Below are 19,703 nucleotides of genomic sequence, written 5' to 3'. Positions count from 1 at the left end.
CTCATGTCTCCTTACCGTGAGAATCTCCCTCTTAGAATGTTAATCCAAAAACATCTTCTAGTTTCTCTTGTTGATATTGCTGCTACTTCAGCATTTTGTTTGCTTGGAGTTTCAATATCTAAAAAGCCAGGAGAGCTGACTTTAGTTTAGTAATTTAGATTAATAATACCTTCATGCATCCAAATCTTTCTGGTCTGCTTAACACAATATATATGGTTTACTGTTGTTTGTTTCACTGTTATTTTGCTATGTTTCCACTTTAAAATCAACTTTCCAAGCTGGAAAAACCTTTCAAGAGATTTTAACACAAATAACAAAAGCTGAATATATGCCCTAGAAAAAGTTGTTCTTTCACTGTGGTGACACACAATGTTCATAGCATCTAATATAAAGTCAGAATCTAATCTACATTCCTGAATGAATAAACAGTAAAAGACATATCTTCAATAATATATCCAGTTAGGATAGTATTCATCAGTCTCTGTCAAATAACCATGAAATATATCCATTTGTTCACGTACTTCTTCATCAAAATCTAGCATAAAAAATATCTGAGTATTCTTAAGTTCACTCACATTTAATGATACAGAGAGATAGTTAAGATATTAGTGCCTAGAGAAAACTTGCTTTAGGAAAAGAAACAGATAAAAAGTGCTTTAATCCCTTGTGTTGAATGGCTGGCGAAATTCTGAACATTTTTATAACAGTCGTTCTAGAAGTAACAATAGCAGCTCATTTAAGAAGCTGATAAATATTCCTTAATGAGCCTCTTTGTACCAAATTGATATTTCTAATTAAAATAGAAGGGGGGGCATCTTGTTTATAAGAATGTGGGCTCAGAATCCATTTAGATTTTCCTTAAAATCGCAGAAGAATTCTACTGCCATAGCCCAAATGGCTTAGGTTAAAATCTATGACTCATTGAGGGAACAATTCAGAAAATGCTAAAATTATCAAAATATTTTCTCCCTTAAAGGAGCATCTGGACCTGACATTGTTGATAGAATTATACAGGATGACTTCTCCTGGGCTCTAGGAACAACAACCCTCCCCCAAAACTTTTGGGCCTCTAAATTAGGTACAATTTTCTCATTCCTGTTCCAGAAGGAACATACTACATACTACATCCAGCAGTGTCCATCTACCAGTGGTGTACTTACCCACCACAGCTTGCTTTACATTCAAATATAAAATATATCTCCTCAACATTCACAGTTAAGTTTGCAGAAGCTGTTTGGTATATACCATCTGTGTGGAGATTACAAAGGAGCACACGTTCCATCAAACAATTTATATCTCAGAAATGTCTAGGGGTGTCAAATTAAGAGCCAGACATGACTTGAGAGGCTAAAGGGACTCCTACCACCTACTTCAATGGCTGGAAAAGGCTTAAGATGTAAGGTAGCACTTCAAATAGCCTCTGATCAACTATTCCTCACTATTTATTCCTCACAGAATTCCTTGTGGGGATTATTTATGTGACATAAAACGATCACAAAATCTCTGTGGTTTCCAACGACAAGTATTTATTTCTCATTCATGACTTGTGTTCACTGTAGGTCAACTTTATCTCTGCTCTAGATTCAGAGAGCGTTCCCCCTGGACCTCAGGCTGATAGAGCAGTCGCAAATGAAGCATCGCCTGTCCTTGAGGCAAAGGGAAGAAAGAACACTGTAAGTCAGGCACTGGCTGGGAAACCCCGCTAGGAAGTGGCTCATCACTTTCACTTGCATTTCATTTGCTATTGCTAGTCACAGGGCAATGCCTAAGTTAAATGGTGCTGGGCTGTATAAGCCTCCTCTAAGAGGGGGTCCACAGGGAAAAACATTGAATACAGAAGTGTTCCAATCTTCCACAGCAAGTCAAAGTAACCTCCAATGCTAATCTGCATAAGGTAGAGAAACGCTGAGAATTATTTCAGTCAATTCTATCACATAAGCAAGCAAAGACAAGAATGATAGTTATTGGGCACCTCCCAGGCTAAGTGCTTTACATAATTATTACATAGAATCATCTCAACACAGAGTCAGATGGCATCAGCTGCTTGATTTTACAGAGGAAAAAAATAACCATGCTATGGAATGATAACATTATAATAAAGGCTGTAAATATCAGATTGCAAGTGAATTTGATCCTTTAAGCCAGTTATACAGAAAGCCATCCTTATCATCAAAAAATATTTATCAAGAATTCATTTATGTATGTCAGTCATTAATGCAGACCTAGCCCTTTAGAGTTGGCAATCATATAGGCACACTTAGTGCATGCATACTTTTAAAAATTAAAGAATAAAACATGAATACAATACCCAAGTCAATGGGAAAATGTTTACAGTCCATAAAATAAAGTAAGAATTTCTGAAACTTTTGCATATATAACAAGAATAGGAAAAATAGAAATCCATTCAAGTTATCATTACCTTAAAGTTCTATAACATTAAAGGGCAAAGGCAGGGGATATCTCTAGAAAAATTATCATTCCTTAATATTTTTAAGTAGCATAACAAAGGGGGAAGAATAGCACTCATGTCCTCAACTTTCCTTGTTCTGAGAATACTAAAACAAGGCATTTTTATACTCATGTGCATGCAGTTCCCCCAAATTGACTTGGTAATTAATGATTAGGCCTGCCAGTCTCACTTTTACAGAATAAATACACTTATTTTTTTAAACTACAGTAATTCTCCCTCGATAATGCTAATAACAGACAAATAAATGTTTTCACTTTTATTCTCTATGGTGTCTCCCATCTGCACCCTTTTTGTATACATAATTCAGTCAGTGTCCTAGGCCTCACTTATCCACACAAAGCCACATTTCTGGCTACACTTTTGACTATCACATCCACCACATGTTTAACCACAGCCTGAGTAGTTGGACTCTTCCAAACTACAGACCCATGGTTTTTAAACTTTAGTTTCACACGTATTACCTACGGTACTTGTAAAAAGAAAAAATGAAAAAAGATTTTGTCCTGTTCCTTCTCCAGTCTGATTCAATCTCTTCATTATAGAGAAGGATCTAGGAATCAGCAGTTTAAATCAAGCCCCAGGGTGGGAGAATCCGCTGGCTTTTCCAGACCACAGAAGGCTTTTCCATTGTCCCTCTATTCTTTTTTTTTTTTTTTTTTTTTTTAAGATTTTATTTTATTCACGAGAGACACAGAGACGCAGGGAGAGGAAAAAGCAGGCTGCCCCTGGGGAGCCTGATGCAGGACTCAATCCCAGGACCCCAGGATCATGACCTGAGCCTAAGGCAGACACTCAACCAGGCATCTCTTTTGTCCCTCCATTCTAATGCCACATTTTGATGGGTATTTCCAAAGATGTTTTATAGCAAATTTTATTATCTCAGGCTAGAATTTATTTTCATTCTGCACTGTAGGAGTGAATCACTGAATCTCTCCTGAATTATGCATTTTGGGGTTATTGTGACCCAAGAAGCTATGAGAATGTGCACATTCAAGGTGAATTTTCAGATAAAAAAAGAAGTTTCTGCTTCTTGATTTCGACGAGTATCAGCTGATGGAAAAGCAATAAAAATGGAAGGAAACTCAGGACAATGTAAACAAGCTCAGGTTGCAGTGAACAATTCTGATTTCTTCCATATACAATATGAAATTTTGACATAATTTTTGCTCAAAGGTAAAAAACTTCTATAATTATCCTGATGTGTATATTTTCAAAACAAACAGCAATCTGGCCTATACTATTAACATCTGGGTAAAGGAGGAAAGAACTCCCTAAGCACATTTCTTCATGTGCTTTACCTCAAGTCAACCATGACCATGGCTGACAGTTCCCTGAGCCTGTCCAGGTTCCACGAGCCTTCTCTCTTTGGTTCTTCCTAAGTGTTCCCTCACCTCAGTATGTTTGAATCATGACTATTCCTTAAGACCCAGTTCCAATGCTACTCACCCATCATATCATCTACATCCCTTCAGCCAGAAATAACCCATTCCTCCAACTTCCTCTGCTACTTTGTCTGCTCTGACATGATTAATCAGTTTTACTTTAATTATAATTATCTTAATTCACAGATACAGATTTTTTACTCTAAAGTCAGAGCCAAGGATTTATTTATTTTTATATTACTGTGAGTGCCTATTACAGGCAAATATTCCAATGTTCATAGAAAAATAGATCAGTGAAGAAAGAAAGAGCATATTAAAATACTTTGATTACTAGTTGCTTCTCTAACTGGATGTTAAGAGAGGCCATAGAAAAAATTGTTAACACCTTAATAAAGATGAATATTTCAATTGTCTTAAGTCAAATTATCTCAAGCTCAACGTCATTGACATTTTGAAGCAAACAATTATTTGATGTGAGGTGATATTCTGTGCATTGTAAGATTATTAGCAAGTGTGTTTGGTCTCTATTCATGGGATGCCACTCACAACTCCTGCTTCAGCTGTGACAACCAAAAATGTCTCCAAGATATCGTCAAATGATACCTGGTGGTACAAAATCACCCTGGTTGAGAAGACTATTTTAGGGTATAATTGTTTTCTAGGACTGCACAAGAAGAGGCCATGTATTTACTTGTTACTCAAAAAGAATGGAGAAAAAGTCCAAGATAGTAGAAACACTCTCATGGGAAAGGCATCTGTGACATAGAAAAGAATATTTAATGTGCAGTGTCATGGTTACAGAGAGAATGAGGAAAATGACAGAAAACTTGAGATGAGCACTTACATTATTTTCAATTGGGAAAAAAAAGTAGATAATGAAAATCTGTGTTGAAAATCTTATCCCTGAAAAAGCAAGTTTTTGAAATATTTCTTTAGGTTGTCAGAATTCAGGAAGAAATGGGTTGTCACTAGGATTAAACATGGGTCCATTAAGGTCAAATTGTGCCATACTGACTTCATTTCCTTTTATGACCACATAAATAAATTGTAAGTTACTGAATTTATACTACAAGAAATTTGATAAAAACTGGAATGACACCCTTTTAGTGGTGTTGAAGCAGAAACTGAAAGCCGCCCACTTAGAATTCTTTCTTCAAGAAAATGTATTCTGCAGATAAACTAGGAGACCTTCTATCACTAAGACTGTGTAAATGGAGATAGTATACCATGCTCAGGTCACAACTTCTTTTCTCATTGAAAAGAGAACTCACAGGGAAGAGTTCTTGGTAGAGCAGTCTAAGGATCATAGAGTAGTCGAAACTCACCCAGCAAAAATACATAAAATGAAAGTTGAAAACAAGGATGCAGATCCACCACTAGACTGTAAGTTTCAAGAGAACAAAATAGCACTGGTTTACCTCATTCTTCCCAGGCATATAGTAAGTGCTCAATAATTACTGATGAAGAAATGTCACCAATCTAATTTAACTCTACTTTTTGTAGGTATGTTGTCCTTCACTTGGAGGAACTAACTACACTTACTCCTTGTTTGCAATTTTGAAACCTATCAGACAAGGTGAGAAAGGGCTTTGGTTGCTGCTTCTTTTGAAGTTACTCATATATGAGCAAAACTGTTATCCTTTAAAGATGCTAGTTTGGTGCTCTCCTAGCAGATGAGTATATACTACACACAATCTACCCCTTCCATGAATGCTACTACCTCAGTGTGGAAAGTATGGCTAATTGTCTTTCCTTCTTTGACACAGAATAGAGGAAGACTCAAGAACAGACAGAGCCATGCAGACTGTTAGCACTCTCTGAGGGTCATGCTTACATGTCCTCACATTTTCAGAGCAGAGGAAGGGGGTGGGAAGCCTAGCATGACAATCAATATCAAAATTACAGTTCCATGATAAGAAATGCTGTCAACGTGGTAATGACTTGTTTAAACATTTATTAAATCACTTCACAACAAATAGTAACACATGAAGTGTTATCTTCACATTTCACAGCGACATCACTTCTAAGCAGGAAAAAATGCTAGCCAAACTGTTTTAAAATCCTCATCAAGATATTATTTAGTTAATATTGAGGGGCTTAATTATTCTTGTTTGTTCACAACCTTCTTATAAACAAATTTGGCAACCAACGCAAGCATGGATGTATTATTATTGCTGAGAAAATAGAAGTCTAATATCAAGAAATTCAATATTGGAATATCTACAACAAAATAATTTTCACCTTCTCTATGTACTTTTCAGGCCTTCTCTATTTTAGTTTTACTTTCTGTGACCATGGATTATAACAAAGCTATTATTGATGACAGAATCATCATTAAAATTTATAAAAATCATGTGAATTTAATGTTCAAAAGTTGCTCTATTCATCATTTTTTAGATGTGTACTACAAAGAAAAGACACAAAGAAAAGGAATGAATTAAAAAAAAGAAAAACACATTCTCTTATTGGTCATCCCCAAAATAGTCCCCCATTCTGGTGTACACACACACATAAACATACGCATATACATACACACTCTTCTTACATAGACTATTCCTGGACTGGCTTAGTAACTTCTTTAGAACAGGTCAAGAAAGTTATTGATAATATAACACTTTTATGTCTGTTTATGACCTGAGTCCTTTATCTTTGTATTAATTGGGATATAGGTTATCAAAACAAAGAAGCCATATAGTTCAAAAAGGTTTAAGGACACCAATTTCTAAATAGGTAGTTTAAGGCTAGTGTGGCAGCTCCACAAAGCTAGAGACCCTAAATCCTTCTTTAATATTTCAGAACCCACCAGAGTGTTGCCTGCAGTTGATGGCGGCTCACCACCATGTCTATCATGTCCTCATTCTAGCACAGTAATGTGTTGGGTGGAGAAGGAGTGTAAAACAGAACATACCCTTCTTTAAAGGCACTATTTAGAAGTTGTTCACATCACATCCCTTTGACCAGGATTTGGTCATTTAGCCACTCTAAAATACAAGACAGATTGGAAATGTTGCTTTGATCTTGAGTAGGCACATGTCTACCCAAGCTACAATTGAAGGTTCCATGACAAAGGAAAAAGGAGAAATAGATGTTAGGGACATCTACTAGGCTCTGACAGACTTTGAACGATTTTTAGTATTTGATCCAAATTCAATCTTGCTGTTATTATAGGAAGCAGAAAATGCTTTGATCAGCCAAAACACCTGATCCCAAACATGGTGAAAGAGCCCACACTGGAAGACACTGAATAGGTTTTGGTTTTAACTTTCTGACCAATTTTTCTCAAAGCAGCATATTCTGATCTCAGGTCCAAGAAGTTGTTTGCCACAGAAGCTTGGATGCTAGCTGTGACCACCATTTGTGCCACAAATGAGAGGAAATTACAAAATCAGGCATGATTTGATGCTGAAATTAATTCAGGAGGAGAGAACTTCCCCCCTTTGCCTCATAGAGCATAAATCTTTTAGACAGAAGAACCCACCTCTGTTTCTTCAGACTTTGATAGGCTGAAGCTCATGTAGCTCACTAGTGGCAGATGGGATGACATCTACATAGTCTGCTTCCCAATTTGGTGCTTTTTCCACTGCACCAAAGTGCCTCCAATGTGACAATCTGTATCAATAAAAATACATGACAATGCTCAGGTTATTATACTGATATCCAAACAATCCAGTGGGGGGCAATGGGAGAGTAACAGTTCAGTGAACTAGAAAAGATTTTTATTCACAACAAGGCTTAGACTTCTCTGCAGTATAAATTTCCTGAGGACAGGACCATTGTGTGTTTTGTCTACTGCTATTCCTGTCACAAAGCACACACTAAATAAGTATTTGTAGAATTGATAAACAGATGAGACTCATGCAACCCTCAACCTCCACCTGAAACTCAAACTCTACAAACTCTGCTTTTATATTGGCTGTTCTGAGAGAAGCTCCCTGGGAACCAGAGGGAACAGTCAAGAGCCTCAGTCCTTGCATTGGTCTCCCAGTAGTGGCCCAGTAGCAAAGGTACAGTCATGCCCCCTTCTTCACAGCACCAGCATGGAGCCATCTAATCACATATGTATACCATCAGTGCAGAGTTTCTTCTCAGGGAACATTTTCCTTGTACAGTCTAAAGATGTTTTCTTTTCCCTGCTACCTCCCCCAACTCCCCATCTCTTCCACTTCTCTTTATATGTTATAATCAACCTGGTCCTTCCTTCTTAACCACACCCATATGATTTTAAAAATAGAAAATATTCTTGAAATAATGAGTAACTCACCACTGCAAAATTCTCTAAGTAATTCAGCAGTCCCTGATCATACACTGTATCCTAACTACCCAATTGTAAAAATTCCAATTCACCAGAGAACTCATGATGAACTAGAAAAAGCAAGCTGTAAAAGTAGTGTGGAGCTATCTCTATGCAGGAAAGAAAACAAGAGAAAGGGGAAATAGACAATTATTATGCATTGATTCTGCTGTTAAAATAATAGCAACTCAAAACCATTAAATATTTTTCAGTTTACACAATCTTATGGTGCACATAATTAAACTAAGACTCAGTATTATTAAGTGGGTTGTTCACTATGATGTAACTGTACATCATACACAAGATGTACATCTTGGAACATAGAACCAGACTGAAGCCTTTTGAATCTAAATGTTCTTGTCAATACACCATGCTATTTTTTAAAAGATTAACATAAATTCTGAATTCATAAAAAAAAACTTACATCTTCTGCAATGTCAGTGGATCCGATGAATATAATAGTTTTTAAACCATGATTTTAGAGCCTAGTGATTTATCTTGGTCACTTGAGACATTTGTTACAAGTAATTTATTAATAAGGTGCTATAGTTCAAGAGTGGCTAATTTTTCTGTAATTTAGAGTAAATACACCTGACACACACACTCACTCAATACAATATACTTTTTTGGTGTAGACAAGAAATCTGTGCAGTGATAGATACCACTACCCACCCAGCATTTAGCATTTTCACAGAACTCCAACTCCACCAATGATAGTGTACCTCAAAGCAGGGAGGTGAAAGGGGGAGGGTATTATTGGAAAAGAAATGAAAGATAATCATCATTATATAGAAATGCCAGCATATTGCCTTTGGTGAGGTTCACTGTTATGACTAAAGGAGTTTGGAAAAATGGGAAACAAGTCAAAGAACAGGATTCACCTTCCATTAGCCAGAACAAATGCTGTATATCTGAAATTTTCTCTGTCTACATCATGTAATTTTAACTGACTTCTCCTCCAGTGTCCAGTGTTCTGTGTACTCCTTAAATACTATGGCAGTTATTGCTCTGGTAATTATTTGTTGCATTTTTTCTTTTTTCTGAATGTAGAAACTACTACAAACTTCCAAGTGCAGATTTTTGTATGGATGTAAGTTTTCAACTCCTCTGGGCAAATATCAAGGACCAGGATTACTGAATTATATGATAAAAGTACACTTAATTTTGTAAGAGACAACCAAACTGTCTTCCAAAGTAGCTGTATCATTCTGTATTCCAATCAACGACAAAGAATTCCTATTGCACTACATCCTCAGTAGCATTTGGTGTGGTCAAGTGCTTTGGATTCTGGCCATTCTAATATGTGTGTAGTGATAATGCATTATGTTTTAATGTTGATTGCCCTGCTGACATAAAACATGGAGCATTTTTTCATATCTTTATTTGCAATTTGTACATCTTTTTTGGTGAGGTAACTACAACTAACATCTCTGGTCCATCTTTGAAAATCAGATTGTTTGTTTGCTTATTGTTGAGTTTTAAGAGTTCTTCGTAAAGAAGAACTTTGGGGTAACAGTCTTTAATCAGATGTGTCTTTTGAAAATATTTTCTCCCAGTCTGAGGCTCTTATTCTCTTGATACTGTCTTTGGGGAAAAATTTTAATTTGGGGAGGGGAGAGAGATTGGGGATAGGGGCAGAGAAAGAATCTTAAGCAGGCTTCCTACCCAGCACAGAACCCAACTCAGGGCTTGATCTCACAACCCTAAGATCATGACCTGAGCTGAAACCAAGAGTCAGACATTTAACCAACTGAGCCACTCAGGCACCCCAAAAGTTTTAAATTTTAATGAGGTCCAGATTATTAATTCTTTCTTTTATGGATTGTACTTTTGATGTGCCATCTAAAAAGTCATCACCAAACCCAAGAGCATCTGGATTTTTTCCTGTTATTTTTTAGGAGTTTGATAATTTTGCATTTTATATTTATCTATGATATATTGAATTAATTATTGTGAAAAAGTGTATAATTTATATCTAACTTCAATTTTTTTGCATGTTGATGCCCAACTGTTCCAGCATCATTTATTGAAAAGACTATTTTTAAAGATTTATTGTACTGCATTTGCTCCTTTGTCCAAGACCAGTTGAGGATATTTATGTGGTTATATTTCTGGGCTCTCTACTCTCTCCATTGATCTACTTGCCTAATGATGTCTTTCATTATTATTATTTATTTTTAATGGAAGAAATTAAAGCACTGGAGGTGCCCCAGTGAAGAGGGAAAACTTAATGATATAACAGAGACAAGGGTCAATTGCTTGGATGAATTTGGATCTAGTGAATATCAGAGTTACACATGCATAGGAGTACAGTCAGCTGGTCCACATCAAGGACACTGAATGTTGAATATCTCCCTGCAGATGGGGTGGAAGATGTGGTGGTAGACAATGGGAACAATCTCTTCAAATTGTTTCTATGATCTCAATGTAGTATTAGTCAAGATTATCAGAAGAGATTGAGAATGAGAAAGGAAATGAGACTTGAGAAGAGGGAAGAGATAACTGGGGAAAATAAGACAGATGAAGGAAGTGTAAGTCTGACAACACTAACGCTCCCATTGAAAGGATCAGGAATTTAAAATGAGAAGTCAGGGAATCCTTGGGTGGCTCAGCAGTTTAGCGCCTGTCTTCGGACCAGGACATGATCCTGAAGTTCCAGATTGAGTCCCACAAGGGGCTCCCTGCATGGAGCCTCCTTCTCCCTCTGCCTGTATCTCTGCCTCTCTCTCTCTGCCTCTCTCTCTCTCTCTCTCTGTCTTTCATGAATAAATGAATAAAATCTAAATAAATAAATAAATAAATAGGATGAGATGAGATGAGTCAGCATAAATTTTTCCCGAGTCATGTTCGGCCACTCAGGTGTAGGTACAAAGTAGGCAGAGTTTAAACACTACTCCACCACTATAAGCTATGTGATCCTGAAAGACTTAGTTTCACCAAGCTTCTATTTTCTAATTTATTTTTACAGGTGTGTTGTAAGACTTAGATGAGATAATGTATGTATACTGTACTGATTAAGAACTCAAATACTGGAATTAGTCTGATCGGGTTTAAACCCTGACTTCTGTATTAGTAAAAGAGATGGGTACATCTCTGACTAGTTCAATTAGTTAAGCCTCAACTCTTGATCTTAGCTCAGGCCTTGATCTCAGGGACATGAATTCAAGCCCCATGTTGGGCTCTGATCCTACATATAAAAAAAGGAGGGGTGGGCAAGGGAAATGAGGGCAAAAGCAAAGTAATGTTTAAAATTATAAATCACAGAATCTAAGCTGCATAAGAAGGGAAATGAGAATATGAGATGAAATAAGGGAAAATAGTAAAATGTAACTGGATCAGTGTGGGGAGTTTTGTTTTGTCCTGGAGTCAGGTTATCAGCTGGAACCATAGGTGGAAGCATGCCTAAAACTGAGATTATGGTAGGAATGTAATAATTGACATGACCTTGGAAGTAAATGTCTGATGTAACGTAAGGGAATAGATTATGAATCTGAAGACGTCAAGAAGCTGAAAGCCAGGGCACCTGGGTGGCTCACTCAGATGAGCATCTGACTCTTGGTTTCAGCTGGGATCATGAATATGTGGGTCATGAGATAGAGCCCCCCCATCAGACTGTGCATTCAGTGGGGAGTCTGCTTGAAGATTCCCTCCCATTGCCCCTCCCCCCACTGACATTTGCTCTCTTTTTCAAAATAAACTAAAAAAAAATTTTTTTAAAAAGCTGAAAATCTAAATATCGTCTTTGTGGATATTGAAATCACTAAGAAGTATGACAGGGAGTAGTGTTGATAAGAAAGACAATGAATGGCAAGATTTCATTCTTTTTATGGCGAATAATATTCTACTGCATATATATACCACATCTTCTTTATCCATTTTGCCAATCAATGGACAGTTGGGTTGCTTCCATATCTTAGCTATTGTATATAATGCTGTTATGAAAATAGGAGTACATGTATTCCTTTGAACTAGTGTTTTTGTACTCTTTGGGTAGATACATGGATGGAGCTAGAAAGTGTAACGCTGAGTGAAATAAATCAGACAGAGAAAGACAAATTACCTTGTGATTTCACTGACATATGGAATTTAAGAAACAAAACAAACAAGCAAAGGAAAAAATGGAAGAGAGTGAGAGAGTCAAAGCAAGAAACAAACTTTTAATTATAGAGAACAATCTGCTGGTTACCAGAGGAGAAGGAGGTGGGGGACATGGGTTAAATATAGATAATGGAAACTAAGTAATGCACTTGTTTGTGATGAGCACCAGATGAGTGTGGAAGTGTAGAATCACTATATTGTACACCTGAAACTAATATTACACTGTATGTTAAGTAACTGGAATTAAAATAAAAGCTTAAAAAAAAAAGAATGATAGGGCAGCACAAGCTAATATACTAAGGAATAAGAGGGTCCTGTAAATGATTGCAATAAGGAAGGAAGTGTGGTTAATCTCATGGCTGGACCTTCAAAGGCAGGGAGGAATACTAGAGGAACAAGGGAATAAAAAGTAAGGAGGAAACTACCTTACCTGGGAGCCTCATAGTACAAGATGAATGGGAGGAAAAACAGCCCCCACTTGATAGAGTGCAGAGCATATTTGAAACATTTAGCTTTCTAAGACTCAAAAGTCATATTCCTAGGTCATAAACCAGCCACTCAACTCTGCCACACTCCATAGGAATCCACCTCTATATTACACTGCATTTTTACAAGAGTCAGGAGCAACAAAATACCAACCCACATAATAATGGGGTTCAAAAAATTGTGCATATATGCAATAGTGGCAGGCTCAGAAAATATGCAGAGTAGTCAATTGAATACATATCTAAAAAGTAGGCATCAGGGATGCCTAGGTGGCGCAGCAGTTGAGCATCTGCTTTCGCTCAGGTCGTGGACCTGGGACCCAGTCCGGCATCGGGCTCCCCACAGCAAGCCTGCCTCTTCCTCTGCCGATGTTTCTGCCTCTCTCTCTATGTCTCTCATGAATAAATAAATAAAATCTTTTTTAAAAAATTAAATAAATAATAAAAAATAAGTATCAGTGGTGGGATAAATATGAATCACTATTTGCTTTCTAATGTACTATTGTATTTTCTTAATTCTTCCAATTTTTTTACATTAATATGGGAATAATTCAAGAAAAGGCTGATTTTATTTTCTCTGCATATATATAGAATATATTCCTAGAAGTCTTTTGGCTCTACTTAAGCCAGCTGCCTAGTTTGCCCCCACAATACTATCATAGTGGAGTTAACCTGTAGCAAACAGGCAGCTGGAGGCAGTTGGCAATTGTAATAGGCAGTTATCAAAATGGCATTAAAATTATATAAAACTACAAATAACAACAATCTTGATAAGTTTTTAAAATATCCTTTGAAACTATTTCACATCTGGAATGGCTAAATTGAGATGATCATCACAGGAAAATTAAGTCACCAAAAATAATACGATAATAATCCATTACAACACACAGCAGCTTTATATCAGCAATGTTAAGCTAATGGGAGAAGTGCAAAAGTCTCAACTCTATCACCATTTAGCCTGGAATAAATAAAAACTTATGACAGAACAAATTAAGGAGTGAACGATTTAATACCGTAATTAGTAGTGAGAAATTTAAAAATTAGTAATTATTGAAGAAACCATATGTTTAATGTATTAACTGTAGCTATTAAAACTGTATTATATTATTTTGTCAGATTATGTAATGAGTGAGATTTTTCCAAAGTATAAGCTACTTCCTGGGAGGAAGATTAGGTTTTGGGAAAGCCTCATTATTTAGGCCACAGTTAACTGTACATTAGTTTCATATTATGGTTTGCACACTGGGAGGTCTAATTCAATTGTAAAAATAGGTTTTTAAAAGAGTTTGATGAAGTGTCAAAAAACAATATTTAGCAACTGGTAATTCCTGGGCACTGAATAAATCTGGAGTCTCTATGCCTGCCAGGATCGAGTGAGATTTTAGGAGATAGACCTGGGAAAGTTCCAGTTGTCCCTCACTCATACAGGAATCCTTTGCCAGATAAGACTTAAACCCATGCTCAGAAATGCTCAGTATATGAGGTTAATTCCAGAATATTCCCAGGAATACCCGTATTTGCTAGATGAGACAAGGTCCATTCATAACCATAGAAATACTTGAAGAAAACTACATGCAGACCCCACCAAAATTATTTAGGATATGTTTAAACTTTCATGGGTTGATACAGGGAATATTCTTATTCATTGAATTATTAATTCTTCACGGAAGATTAAACACCTCCACTATAGCATGTGCTGGGATATACTTCCAATTACAGGCCTTATATTTTATTTGGGAAGAGATTAAATATAAGCACGTAAACAGGCATGCATACGTAAATGAAACTAACTCAAAGTTGGGTTAAATGCTTTGAAATACATTCCCAAGGGGCTAAAAATATTATTGGGTCCAGGATCTCTTTTACAAAGCCTCTGAGGAAGTAACATTTACAACAACCTGAAAGAACAGGAACCAGCCTTGACAAGTATACCAGGAAAGAACATTCCAGGGAAAGCATGTGCAGAAGAATTTCCTGGAGTAGAATAGAATTTGGTGAATATTCACAAAACAGAATTCCATCATAGCTGGAATACATTGGAGGGGAGAGTACCTGTCACACACATACACAAAGACACACATTCATACACCTCACACATACACACTGATTGTTCTGAAATACAGAGCATGCAAAATTGGAATAAGGTGGATACAGAGCTATAGAAACCGATAAACTTTCAGAACCACAGACTTATTCAGGTTGGTTTGTAAATCATAAAATTCAATATTATAAGTACCAGTTTAATGATTTTAATAAATACATAAAATTGTGCAACCACCAACAACCAGCTTAAAACTCTTCATTACCCCAAAAAGTTGCCTCATGTACTTTAATCACTACTCCTTTCTCCAGCCCCAGACAACCAGCGACCTGCATCTTTTCTTCTTTTTCGTTTTCTAGAAATGTCATATAAATTTAATCACGCAATATGTAGTCTTTGTGTCTAGTTTCTTTCACTTACCATTATGCATTTGAGGTTTCTCTTTCATTTCATGCATCAGTAGTAGTTTGTCACTTTTTATTTTTGAATTATATTTCATTGTATGGATATACCACATTTTCTTTACTCATTTACCAGATGATGGACATTTGGACTGTTTCCACTTGGGGGCTATTATGCATGATGCTGCTATAAATATTGGTTTATAAGTCTTTATATGAACACAAGTTTGGGGTAGATAATTCGGAATGAAATTTCTTGATCATATGGTAACTCTACGATTCACTTTTTGAGAAGCTGCCACATTGTTTGAGCCATATGTTTTTAATTCCTTGCTCATAGACTAGTTTGAGAGGATGATAACAATTACTGGAGAGCCTACTGGGATACTTGAGGAACCTGTACCATACTTCTTTTACCCCAATATGACACTCTAACATTACAAGGAGTGTGGATATGAAAATAACCACTATTGCCATCCACAGATAGGAGAGTTCAGAAGAGAACGAAGTGACAACTTTATGAAAAGTTCACATGAACATTAACTAATTAAATGTTTTTAATGAACCTCACAGGTCATCATGTTAATACTGGGTCAAAAAAAATTTCTTCGAATTATTGGAACTAAGATGTGTGTAGAGGCCCACACAATTTGGAAATGCACTTTGTGCTAAATATGTATCCACTCTTCTCCACTAATAAGAATTGTTTCCATAATCTTAAAGTATTTCTAGCTGCCCATCGTCTCCATCTGAAAAATGGACTTTCCCATGATATCTTTGGATCCCCAAAATTTTAAAGGTAAATTAAAAGCTAAATGGGCCTGTTAGTAGAGAGGGGCAAAACTGATGAAGACAATGTGAAATGACTTTCTACATGAGGCAGAAACATGCACAACGCATAAAGAAAAAGAAACTAAATATATCTGATGTTGTTATAAAGGAAAACAGAGCCAAAAGCAATTTGTCTGTGCTTCTTTCCCATCTGTGTGGCTCCTTCAGTTAAACAGCCAATGTAGTCAAATCTGATCTGCTTTCCCATTATAAAAGTTGTAGCTTAACTAGGAGCTATGCTGGAATGTCTAGATAAAGACATCTTTACATAAATACTGTATATACATCTATGTTTTATACATATGCTTTCTACATGTGATTTTTATACACACACCCTGTTTTCCCATCTTCAGGTAATATATTAGCCCATGAGAAACATTCAAAGGGAAGGTTTTCTCTCAGAGCTAAGAGAATTGTTCTTTCTCCTAAACTTGACTCTAACACTAGAAAAGCTACAGAGAGTTATTTGCCTGTTCTTGTATCAGAAAAGAAAGTTCTTAATCTCCTTTACAGTCAGGAATGGAAGAAATAAACTGAATACTTTAAGAAATATTCCCCGGGGAAATAGGAGGTATATGTACTGTGGTCCATGTCCATCTGACTGAGACTAAGAGGCTGAGTCCAACATTAAGAGCTTCTCATGAGGAGTCAAAAATGACATCAGATAGCCTTTCCTTCAGACTAGTGCTCCAACCAGCTGACCATCTAGCTATAAACATTTGCCCCAGCTGTATTTTCCCACTCCTGGATGATTGTCTGCCTGGCAACAAGACGACAGAAGTACTAAGCCAAAATATCCTTATGTGGGCATAGCTGCCTCTTCATGGCAGAGCCAATTTGGAACCTATCCATTGGCAGGGATGTCCCAGAAGCAGCCAATTTTAGTTCAGCTTCTTTAAAACCCTGGATTGTAAACAAACAGTAAGATTTTCCACTGTGGAAGGGAGAATAATGAGAAGGATACAGAAGAGATGTTAGGTGAGCCTAACACCTAGATCACTAAAGCAATTGGGAATTAAAAGAATGAGCTGAAACACTTCAGGGGTAAGGCCCCAGATCTTTCACTTCTGAAAATACATGAACTACTACGTGGAGCTCTTCCCTCCTTTTTCCCCTGCTCTCAAGTTATTAAATTTCCATATCCTCCCTTGCTTTTTCTCCTCTTTCTTCTTGATATTTTAAATAGCAGGCCAAAATTGGACACGTTTAGTAGTTGCTGATTTAATGGTAAGGGGTAGTTGCTGTAATTGTTTGGTTTGAATAGCATTAACATCATATCATGGATTTCACAAATGAATTTTTCTAGATTAAATGTTTTTTAAAAAATCGTATTTTTTTAGATTCAACAAAATTTAAGGCAGGTCCAGTTATATTCATTCCATAAATAGAGGTCTTCTAGAATCATCTCACATGTCACACTGCCCTGTAGTATGATAGAGTCAAAAGAGTAAGGAGTTTAGAGTCAGGTAGCCAAGCTAGAATTTAAAGCCCATATTACTTATTCGTTTACTGAGTGTCCTAAGGCAATAACCTTGAGTTCTCTGAGCCTTTTCCTCTTAGCAAAAAAGGGAATAATAATGATGATTACTTCGCAGGGTTGCTGTAAAAACTAAATGACTCTCTGTACCCAACTATTTGATAACAAATAATTATCAGAATTGTTTATTACACATTAATGTATTAGCATGCTATTAATGTGAAATGAATGTGAAATTGCTGACGACCAGCTCACAATATGGATGTGATAAAAAAAAAAAAATCGTTTCAGTTTGGAGTCAGTAAGGTCAGTAAGGTACCTATGGTCAATAATATCATCTTAAAATTTGATGCATTGAGCATTATAACTTACAATGTAAAAAATACAGGTAACCCAATACCATCTGTTAATTGAGGAAATACAGTAAGAAAAAAAATGCCATCTTGAATTTAGGATCTCTTTTAAATGCATTTGTATTTTATTGATCACAGCAGTATTTATACGTATTTAAGAAAAAACATAGTACATTTTCATGTTAGAAATATTTTTCAGATTACTAAAAAAAAGTTTGGTGTGCATATGGATTGGTGGGTTCTGTCCAACAACTCCATCACTCCTCACAGTCCCTTGGCACACAGACTGGGAATCACCAATGTTGGTTAAGGTCAAAATAGACAAGGGAGCTTTACACTTACTAGCTCTGCTTGCCAAGTAGAAATGCTAACCTGCTCTTTCCCAGGATTTTAAAAAAGCATTTGAAGATATTTCACAAGATAAATGGAAATGGGATAAACACAAGGCCTTAAGGAAAATATACTTCTGGTGCATTTATTAAGCACTTGGATCTGATGCATGACACCTGCTTGAAACTCAAAGAATTATCACAGGCTTTGCCGAGGAAGAAAAGACAAGAATTATGACTGCACACAGGCTCATACTTCAGCAAGTCAATGTTTTTAAATCAATGAAAAACAATCCAGTGATTGTGTTTGCTTCGAAGAGAAAGCAATGTAAGATGACATACAGTATTTCAAGCTGTTCAAATTACTGATGGCAGAGTGGCAAGATATATATCCATTAAAACCAAATAGTCGTTTCAAAGTATGTTGGCCAACAGAGATAAATAGTGTCTCTCTGAAAAATATAAAATAATTTCTTTACTCAGAATTTTGGACCCTATAATGCTTTCAACCACAAGTACCTCTTACTTATTCAGAAATCTTCAATTTTGCATCTTCATTCAGGATTTCTTGAGTTAGCTCACCAAAATCATTTCTGCCTAGCAAAGAGGCATATGCATTAGGAACAAAGTATGCATATTTCTATGCATATGCTCTCTGATGGTCTTATTCATATTAATAAATTGATTATATTGAATGAGTTAAACGTGAATAGGTACAATGTATTAAATGCAAAGGCTATTCTCATAGTAGTATTACATCATCAATACTACCACCAAGCTAGAAATTAATGGGCCATGTTTAAAAGCATTACTTTTTGAGAGAAAGAACTATGTGCAATTTATCTTTCTTTCTTGATTCTTCTCTCATCAGCATTTTCATTAATAAACTTTAAAAAAAAAGAGAACTTTAATATACAAAGTACTAATCACCATCTTCTTTTCCTCAAAGGCTTGCATCCTCCTAATCAGTGAAAATTATCCTTTCTGTCTAGAAACTCCAAGTTAGTTAATGTGGGATCACAGAATACTGACCAATCAATAGCATTTACCAATTCTAGGTGTTCAAAACTTAAATAGATTCCTTCTATACAAAAATTTTGTACAAATGACAATTTTAAAAAGACCTTACTATTATTCCAAGCTGTTTTCCTCTCAAATGTAAGCTATGCCCCTTCTCATAAGACACAGCCTAAAAAAGAGAAATGTAAGTTCCTCAAAACTGGAAAAAACTACTTTATTTAATCTCTCCTACCATACTCTCTTCACAGAACTGACCATGATTGTAAGTCCAGAAGCCAGACTTCCATTTTCGTCAGAAACCTGGAAAACTCCAAGAGATGCTAATGAATTCTGTTTGATAAAAACACCCAATAGAAAAGAGTAGTATTTGTTGAAGGCCAAAATATATTATGATGTTTTTAAATAAAAGGTTGAAAGTATATGAATAAAGTGATTAATTCCTGGTTCCTGGTCTTTATAAAGAAAACCACATAGGATAATGAAAGATGTGAAAATGACCAAAGTTTGTACTGATTGATGGTATAA

The 19,703-nt window shown here is 36.1% G+C and overlaps 1 protein-coding gene across 21 annotated transcripts in view; it reads right to left on the bottom strand.

Annotated features, from left to right (window-relative positions):
* LOC144293967 (uncharacterized) overlaps window positions 1-19,703 on the bottom strand; it is a 1,010,193-nt gene that overhangs the window by 605,719 nt on the left and 384,771 nt on the right. For all 21 annotated transcript variants that reach the window (XM_077865362.1, XM_077865366.1, XM_077865384.1 and 18 more), the window contains 2 exons: window positions 7,331-7,461; window positions 16-118 (listed from right to left, as the gene is read on the bottom strand). The gene's annotated coding sequence lies outside the window, so the exon portion shown is untranslated. The remainder of the gene's footprint in view (window positions 1-15; window positions 119-7,330; window positions 7,462-19,703) is intronic.

This window comes from Canis aureus, chromosome 2 (assembly GCF_053574225.1).
Source record: "Canis aureus isolate CA01 chromosome 2, VMU_Caureus_v.1.0, whole genome shotgun sequence".
Classification (NCBI taxonomy): domain Eukaryota; kingdom Metazoa; phylum Chordata; class Mammalia; order Carnivora; family Canidae; genus Canis; species Canis aureus.
This window is presented reverse-complemented; position numbering and strand designations above follow the sequence as displayed.